Source organism: Cynoglossus semilaevis, chromosome 3 (genome assembly GCF_000523025.1).
Source record: "Cynoglossus semilaevis isolate Cse_v1.0 chromosome 3, Cse_v1.0, whole genome shotgun sequence".
Lineage (NCBI taxonomy): Eukaryota > Metazoa > Chordata > Actinopteri > Pleuronectiformes > Cynoglossidae > Cynoglossus > Cynoglossus semilaevis.
In genome coordinates, this window is record NC_024309.1 from 3,333,253 (window position 1) to 3,343,060 (window position 9,808).

At 35.2% G+C, this 9,808-nt stretch overlaps 1 long non-coding RNA gene across 5 annotated transcripts; it reads right to left on the bottom strand.

Annotated features, from left to right (window-relative positions):
- Positions 1–2,963: 2,963 nt before the first annotated feature.
- On the bottom strand, positions 2,964–9,568 carry LOC107988396 (uncharacterized). 5 transcript variants are annotated; one of them, XR_003049345.1, is made up of 4 exons: positions 9,383–9,568; positions 9,154–9,230; positions 6,953–8,504; positions 2,964–4,245 (listed from the first exon to the last, which is right to left on the bottom strand). It is a non-coding gene; the product is annotated as an uncharacterized LOC107988396 (long non-coding RNA). The 5 variants fall into 5 exon arrangements; XR_003049348.1 differs by having other exon boundaries at positions 6,953–7,049; positions 7,176–8,504; positions 9,154–9,568; XR_003049346.1 differs by having other exon boundaries at positions 2,964–3,187; positions 4,181–4,245; positions 9,154–9,568.
- Positions 9,569–9,808: the final 240 nt, after the last annotated feature.

Below are 9,808 nucleotides of genomic sequence, written 5' to 3' on the forward strand. Positions count from 1 at the left end.
ATGATGATAATATCACCTGATCTGCACTCCATCTTCTTTTTAGCCTCTTATTCTCCATTTATCTCTCTCTCTCTCTCGCCCTCCCTCTTCTTTCTCTCCAATGGTCTCCTTCTCATCACATCTGGTTTCCACAGGACCTGGATTTCTCAGAATCAGAAATATCTGTGAAAAATTATTTTTCTGCAAATGTAAATGTTCAGTAATAAATATACATGTGTTTCCTTCAGAAAACAAAGTAAATGTAAAATACAAACCATGCATACCACTGGGGTTTTTTAATTAAAATGTACATGTGTTTGTCTTCTTGTCCAGCGTGTACTTACCTTAGAGTTAAGGTGAGGGTTTTTTGTTTTGGTTTTTGTTTGTTTTAATTTTTATCCATTCAGCATTTCCTTTTCTGATTTTTTTTCTGTGACAATTCAGAAATTTTAAATGATTCAGACAGAAACCCCTTTATTATTTTCATGAAAAGAAAACCACTCTACTATTCTAATATTCAGAAAAAAATATATTGGGGTCAATTACTGATATGAAAATGTTTTTGTTTTTTTCTGTTACAGGGTAATATTTGCTCTTTTTTTTTTTTTTTTTTGGCCTAAAAGTATGACAAATACTGGCTATACTGGAGCTGGTACTGCATGAGCATTTGTAATATTTTAGCCAGAAAGGTTGGTGGAGCACTCAGGAGCTGAGAAGGTGAGTTTCCTCAATGCCCCTTCAGAGAAGGTATGGAGAAGGTGTAACATATAGATAATGAGAGTGATTCCAGGGTCATCTGAGTGAGTGTGAATGCTGAAAAGTCAAAAGACAGTATGGTTTCGGACACGATGCCATCAGAGCTTTAGATTTGCCTGAGTACAGTGTCTGTAAAGAAAACAAGAAGGTCAGCTGTGGATGGAGAACCTCTAGCTATGTGGTCCGCATTTCTGCTAAGTTGCTTTAGATTGGACAGCCCTGTACTTCTGGTTGAAATGAGTGTGGGTGAGAAAACTGCAAATAAACAATACACCCTGAGAGAAAAATCACAGCTGGTATATGGTACGAAAGGTCTTAAAACAATTCCAGGCAGTCGGTGGAGTTGGTAGGATTAGAAAGTGGCGGTTGGGGGGAGGGCAGGACGTCTAGTGCAGCATCAGAGAGGTTTCCCAGCTGTGGTGCTAATTAAATATTGTCACTGAAAAAGCTGGGACTGTTGCGGGATAAAAATGTAATTCTGCAGCCAAGTGTCTGTATTTCTAAAGAAAGAAATAAGGCAACAAATCAGTGGAGCTGTTGCTGCAAGCTTGAATGTGGGCAGCACGGGGGATAAACTGATTTTCAGCCAGGCGAGATTAATGTGAGTGTGAGAGAAAACGCCATGATGGCTGGAAAACTGGATCAAAAATGCTTTATGTTCAAATTAACAGTGGTGTATCAGAGCTAGACATTATGGCTGCATAATAGGTTCTCACCACATGCAGTGATTTAACACAAGGCCTTCAGACAATCTTATGGCCTTTTTAAACCGAGTGTAATAGCCACAGGTTTGTTGGTCATCGACAAGCAAAGCTTAAAATAACATCTAATGGGTTCATAAAATGGGTGAACATCAATGAGTTATGACATCAGCACAAACCAGAAAAATATCTTAGTTTGTTGGTACAATATAACCCCAGGTATTGTATTGTTTAGCTTTTTAAAACTAAAAAATAAATTTAAAAAAAATCTTTTATAAACAAGGCTTTCCACATTTAGGAAAAAGAGAGCTGACACCAAAACTCCAGTTATCCAGCACTCTATATCATAGAGTAATCTTACTGATGATACAGCCTATTTGCCACTGACTGTCGCTGTTGGGTCACTTTTACAGATACAGTATATTAAAGGACACGTATGTGAGAAAAATGACCACAAGGAGGTGCCAAAGATGCTAATACTACTTACAACCAAGCCGCGTGATAAAAAGACATGATTAATACAAAAGTAACGATTTCCTTCACCTATATTTTTTTTGGCAAAACTTAGTATAGTCGCAGTTGTTTTTGTTATTAAAATGAGACATGTGACCACCAACAACTACCAAAGTAGAGAAACTTGTTTATGTTAACCTAATAATAGTAACTGCTTTATTAAAAAATGATGAATGAAAACTATAATAATAAATAAATAAATACATTTTATTGTAAACAATTCTCAAGTGGCTTTAAGTAAAATATACTGTGGCATTGGTGAAAACAATTGTGAACAGTAATGTGTATTTCCATTTATCAATTATTTTTTTATTTAGAAAACTGGACAGCATATAAGGTATATAAGCACATAGCATCAGAATTCATCATAAATGGTTAGACAAAAAGACACTACAATAAAGAGTTGCTTGTTTTTATTTGTCAATTATTATCAAAAAAGTACATGAATATATTATACAATTATATGTGTTAATAATTTAACACATACACCAGGGGCGACCTTTATAAAAACCAAGCGTCCTTTGTTAAGCCTGGGTGTTAAAAATGCAACAAAAAATAAAAATAATTTGGTACAAATGCAAAAAAATTGTTGCCAAATGAAAATAAAATGATCAAACCACAAACACAGATCTGCTATTTTAAAGCAGAGACATTCTTCTTTGTTTTTGTTTTTGCTGTCATGTAAAGAGAAGTATTAATACATTTACTGAATAGCAGGCCATAAAATAGCTATCAAGAGTTGTTGTTGCTATCATGGCTTCTGATATTTCTTCAGCTATTATGCAGTAGCAGAGCATGTTAAACTAAGAGCATACTATACTGTATGTTATACTATAATAAACATTAACCTAAAACCTTCCCTCAGACGGATACAAAAAAATATTAAAAATGAGCAAATTTCTAGAAATAATAAAACAAATAAAATCCCATTGTTCATTCAACATAAAACATGCCTAATATCTGCCATACGTACAGAGAAAAGAAAAAAAAAAGAATGACAAAATGAGGTATTGATAGTTGTGTGAGTTCTATTTATTGTCATTTAATATACTTTTGGCGAAACCTTCCTAATAAAGAACAAATGTGTTGCAACATGATTTATAGGAAATAGTCTCATTTATGGGAAATGGTCTCAAGAAGTAGTTTCCACTTAATATTAGGCAACGATTTGTTCCAGGATGTCACACCCCCATGGCTCTCTGTCACTGTGAAATGCTGTTGGATCATGTGGGTGACAGCTACATTGAGAAAAAAGAACATGTTGACTACTATTAATTTGTCTTCTTATGTTCTACGTCTCTATTCTTTGACATGTTTATTGGGTTTTTTTAACAATGAATAATTATAAGACAAAGATGACTGAATAACTAATATAAACTAAGCATCTTCATTGAATTTAAAAAAAAAACAAAAAAACACAGGATTAAAGAAGGACAAAACAAGAGACATTATTTGCAATTGCAGTTAAAAAAGTCAAAAGTTATGATAAAATAATGGTCATGAATTGATGCAATATTTTAGGCGAGGTTTAGATTTGACTAAAGATTGTATATGAAAAAACAACAAACAAACAACTGAACAACCAGTCAATACCATATGGTGATTAAATCACTGCATAATTGTGACAAAACAAAATAAAATGCCTTACTATAGGAAGAAAACTAAATGAAACACTTTAAAACAGCCTGAACTTTTAGGGACACACAAACGTTTTTATGAAGAGCCTTTACTGTTACTTACAATTATCAGTCCTCTCCACAGCTCAGCTGAGATAAAGCACTAACTGAGCCTTTGTCTCTTTTGGGTTTACATTGCAGCTCTGCGTTCTCTTAATTGCATTACTGCCACCTATTGGGTCTATTGTTTATTGGGAAAGATCTTCACACTGCGTCCCTTTTTCATGCAACAATAAAATCTGCTGTGCAGATGATGGTATGACACACAACAAAACACCACATCTCTACAGGTCACTGTGTTTCATTAAAACTTTTTAAGACTTTTGTACTGCCATGAAATGATGGAGACACATTACATCTGGCCGGACGCCTGTAGGCTGTGTTCAGCCTGCTTTTCATTGATTGTCTCAAACAAATTGAAACAGTTGTGGGATCACCCATTGTCTTGATTTAGAAAAGGCCAACACTCAGAGCTGTCCTGAACACCATATGTACTGCTAAGAATTCATGAGCATTGTGTGTATGTGTTTATGCCTTCGTGTGTGTGTGTATTACCTGCAACCTTTTGTTTCCTATCAGTGAAAATCATGTTACCATCAAACGCCAACACGTGGCTCACCCTTAAACATAAAGATAATGAATTAAGATAAATAAACTCATATTTTGGTGATTTCAATAACTCAAATCTTAATAAACAAATTCATAACAGAGCTTCAATATGTCATATTTGAAAATGATTTCAAGAGCTTCAATATGTCATATTTGAAAATGTAATGCTAATCAAATAATGAAACACACATTTGGTTTTGAGGTGTTTTGAAGAAGATTTTATATTTTAAAGTTTGTTGCTTGTTTTTTTTTTTTTTTAGTTTTTCTGTTCTTGCAAATCTTACATGTGTCCTGAACATTTGGCTAATTTTATACAGAAAGTGTTTTAAAGAAGTATAAAGTTACTTTATGCTAAATTTACAAAAAAAAACAAACAAAAAAAACACTCTACGTGATTCCCACCACTGGATTATTTGGAGTTTTGATTATTTTATTTTGCATCTACAGTAACCATCCTCAGTTTGACAGGCACTGAGAATGTAAACAACAGTGAGTGTATCAAAATAGAAAAAAGATTTTAAAAAGAGATTCCAGGCACTCTATTGGCAACAACAATACCATAACTCATCAGATTCTGTCCTCGAGGCATCAACATCAAAAACTCTTCAGAACAAAAGAAAAGCGACAAGTGAAATGTCAGTTAAAAAGCTCAATAGGCCCTCATTTGATATCTGCAATACACCCACACATAGTTTTTATGTGAATCACAGTGTGGTAGAAAAAACATCTTGCTATAAAATATCACAGTTGTGTTTGACGGCTGATGTCATGGTAACAATGGCCACGTTCTGAGTCCCACGATGCAATGCTTCCTGTCATGATCTGATAAATGTCTTTAATTACTGCCGTATCATGAACACACACACACACACACACAATACTCATTCTACTCAATTTCTTTTCTTTGCACAAATTACGCATTATGGGTGTCAGCCCAAGGCCAGAACTTTTCAAATACAATAACAGTCTGTAGTTTGTAGGAACAATACAGTATTATTTTTAAATGCATGTTGCCATACAAATTCATGGAAAATACATAAAATAACTGAATTACAATTAATTATCAACACCATTTATTTCACAGTTCAGGGCGTGACTTTCTTTTGGAATGAATGAATGAATGATTACTTTTTTTTATAATACTGTTAACTAAAATTGCAATTCTTCCATTGCTGATTGGACAGCTGCAATGGGCCACTTCACTGTCAAACCTTGGTGATATATCAGTCAGATGTGTGTAAGCCTGATCCTGTCATAAACATGGTATGCGTTTATCGTTGGATGACAGTAAAAACAATACTAATAATACATTTTATTTATAAGCACCTATTCATAAGGACTTGTACGCTTACACACACACACACACACACACACACCTATTGACATTTATTGACCTTTACTGTACACCAGGCATGTCCAAATTGTTCCTCAAAGGACCGTGTGGCTGCAGTAACTTAAAATGACTTAAATGACTTAAAGTGACTTTAAATAACAATTCAAAATCTAAAACCTTAACAATGGGCATGTAATCAAGTCGTTGCATGTCATTCTGTGATACCATGTTACTTACACTACAGTAGTACAGTAGAATTTTTACAAACAACATTTGTATTTTTTTGAAAAATCATAATCAAATAATTCCTGTTAAAAATCTGTATTGTATTGTGGTTTAACTCGTGAGGTAAACTTATTTAGTAGCACTCTACTTTGCTCAAGGGAAGCGAGGTAATATTACATCTAGTACAAACTTCAGTATTCCAAAAAATCATATTACACTGTATTAAAAATACAGGAGACAATGTGTGTTGTCATTATTGAGGCACTATACACTCTTTAATAGGTGAAGTAATACGCATGCAGCGTGTGTGGAGCCGTCTCTCTCGCCCTGACAAAACGTTTTTGTCTTTTTTCCAAGTAAGAGACTCTCTAAATTCCCGCAAAAATAAAAAAGTATATAAAAAATAGATTTAATGATTTAAAAAGCACCTAGTTCTATATATGTGTTTGCACATTTAATATTTAAAATTTAAACAACTTTACTAGAGCACTTACTATACTGTATTTTTTGTTGCTCAGTGATATAATTTTGATCTATAGTGTAGAAAACATTGTTAAATAATATTCTGATTCCGCTGCCATCCATACTACTTTTAACCACAGATATAGGAGTTTTCAGACACCCATTAAAGGTGCAGTCTGTAGGGTTTAAATAAATACTTATATTTTTAAAAGTACAAATAAAACAAGTTACATCTGTCAATATATACTATTGTTTTCGTCTCTCCAGAACCAACACATAAATTTGGAATCTGTCGACTAATACCAATGAATAGATTATTGTTAAACCTTTCAATGGGAGAATATAAAAGTCTTAGAAAAAAATTAAACTTAATTTAACTTTAAATATCTGTTTCCTCACTGTTTCCTTTACAAAATATACAAGCAATCATATGAGCTTTAAGGTATCAAGGAAACAGCCTGATCTTTCTTGACTGCAGTATACGGCCACATGCCATGTCAACGTTACGTTGACATTAACAGATGTCAGTGACGAAGCACTGCTAATGGACAAAACAGATGCCACTAACAACTGCTTAGGACTTAACGACTGCTTTTTTTTTGTCAACTTCATCCTCAAATTTTTGCAAATCATCCTGATTTGCAAAAACCGACATCACCAACGTGTAAAAAGAGTGTTTTGTAATATTTAACACTTACATAAAAGTAGTCCCTTTTTTCAACGGTCTTTTACGTCAGAGGAAAGTGAATCAACATTCATTATCATTCTTCTTCTAACACCAATCCTTTTCAGATACTGCAAAAGTGCATAACCAAAGGCAAATTAATACAACACGGTATGTTTTTGGTCTAAACCTACAGCACATACAGAGAAATGTGGAGAATCAGAAAAACTAGTAACAGAATTAAACCATTACTACACCTTGTTGTTACCAAGTCAAGAAATTCCAGTAATTTCCCAGCAGCTCAGTCCAGGTGTCTCTGTCCAGTTCTTATATACAGCCAATGATTGAAACACATCAGGCTTCAGGAACCCTGGAATCAAACTGAAACTGTTTACATTACAACTGTTGCCTTCAGGGTAAACCACTTGTAGTAAATACAAAAGGGCTCATTCAAAGGTCATTAAAACAATAATTCATAGATTGCACTCACAAGTGCATCAACACAACTATTTTGATTATATTTCTGCTAGGGGCAATGGGATTTTAGATGACAAAATGTAACCTTACTCGGTGCACCTTCAATCCCTAACACTGACAGTTGGAAGCAGCTGTACGTGTGGCCCTGCATGTGAGCTTTTCTGTGTGCAATATATGGGTTCCTGATCGTCCGTCCTGCACCTGCAAGATGGGCATTAATAGTTTACCCGTGGTCTACAATGTGTCGAATGAAGTGGACTTCGGCTGTTTAATACGCTTCTTAGAGAGAGTAAAGTGAAACCCCCGCTGCTGAGGACGGAAGTAAAATCACGCTGCGATGTGAGACAACTGACTTACGCAGGACGTGCATGAGAGAAATCCTTGCGCTTACAAAAAAAAAACGGCACCAAGACTCTGAGACTGCGTCTTAATCATCAGAGACGACCAATGACACGATCCAGACCCACGTGTGTGTGTGTGTGTCCTTGTCCAGATGTATTCGCGGAGAACATGAATGAAGAATGACCAATGGTGAGTAGACATTTAAACATGAGCTGCGCTGCAACTTTAACGGCCTCTAGTAGTGACGCACTGAATTAAGATTAGGTTAAAGCCTACAGACTGTGGTGTGAGTGTGTGTGTGTGTGTCTGTGAAAACTTACTAGTAGTCGAACAGACGAACACAGGCGCATCTGTCCTCTGTCGTCTCCGCCGGGCGACTGGCTGCTTTTACTGAAACTTGTGCTCTAATAGCTTTCCCAAGCGGGGAATTCCAAGTGATTAACTTCCTTTGTGCCACCTCAGAAGGAAACTGAAATTAGGATTTACGAGAACTAATTGTGGTTTTACAGGAATCGATTTAGTTCCCGGTTCCATTTACAGTCAAGAAATATACAAAACTGTGTAACTTCACTCCTGAATGACAGAGCTTCACGTGTTTAGATGTAGACAAGTTCATTTATTCACTTTTGAAACTTTATGAATGAAATAGGTCTATAGGAGACTGAATCCTTTATTTAATATTAGTACTTGACCACTGATTTATTTTGGTTTATAAATGTGGTAATTTTCTCCACCAGTCTAGAAATGATGGGGGTGACATGGATACACTGGGAAGAAACAAACAAACAAACAAATAAACAAAACGTTTTGGTTATTGATGGACTTCATCATTTTAACGTCATCTCTATGATGTACTGAAGTGACTTTGAAAACAATAAATAGAGCAAAATACATATTTGCTATATTTGACCTGCATCCCAAACCGTGGGTCATGTACCACAAGTGGGTCATGTTTTCCCAGGTAATATTCCTGCCTGGATATATACCCTCTCTCTCTCTCTCTCTCTATATATATATATATATATATATATATATATACCCTGTGGATATTTGTAAATAACTGGATAACAATAACCACTCAGATGTTACTTTGTAGAAATGCATTTTTTAAACTTAGTGCAATGTATTACTTGGGAACATGTCTGTTTAGACTGCAATTTGGTAACCTTGTCAGACTCTATAAGCCAAATGAAAAAGACAGACAATGGATAATTTTAGATACTTCCTATGTAGGGCTCAGTAACAAGGTTGAACCAACCAAGATAAACATGTCTTAATCTTCTCTTTTCCATCAACCCTCAGCCTCTTCTCTGCATCAGTCTCCTCGTTCTTCTGCTTCTACCTCAAACACTGTCCTGCGAAGGAAAATGGCCCGCTGAAGACGTGAAAAGTAACATGGTCATTGTGCAGACTCACCTTAACGACACGGTGAGCTAACGGTTCTGAATGCCTTCATCATGTCACTCCATTCCTAAAGGCTCAGTCATAACTTCCTGTGATGAGAAATAAACAACAATTTAAAGCAGTGGACACTGTGGAGATACAGCTGCAAGAAATGACTAAAAATATTAGATGTTAAACTGTACTACATTTAGATATTTAATATAATAAGATTAAACAATCATACTTCATTAACTACTTTTACCTCTGCCATAGTTCCTTGTGGTGTAATTGTAGCAAGATGCTGGAAAGGTTCCTCAAAGAACCAAGTCTTTGTTGACATGAAAGCATCACACGGTTGCTGTTGAGGATGAATGCACTATTTTGATGCCAGGTCATACAGGTTCAAGTTGAAGCAATTAAAGGCACCATAATGGAAAACTGATGTATTATTATACACGTACATCATATTATATATATATATAAAATATATATATAATATATACTTGGGCTTTTCTTAGGTATTCGTACAAATAAGCAAAAAAGTCCAGTGCTGGTGTTTTCTGTGTGCCTGTTCTGCTGTCTCATTCATGTTTACTCACATTAACCTCGGTCACTGTCCTATTTATTCATTCAAGTGGGAAAATATCACAGCCTCACTGAGCAAAAACTGCTCCAATCTGAAACACAA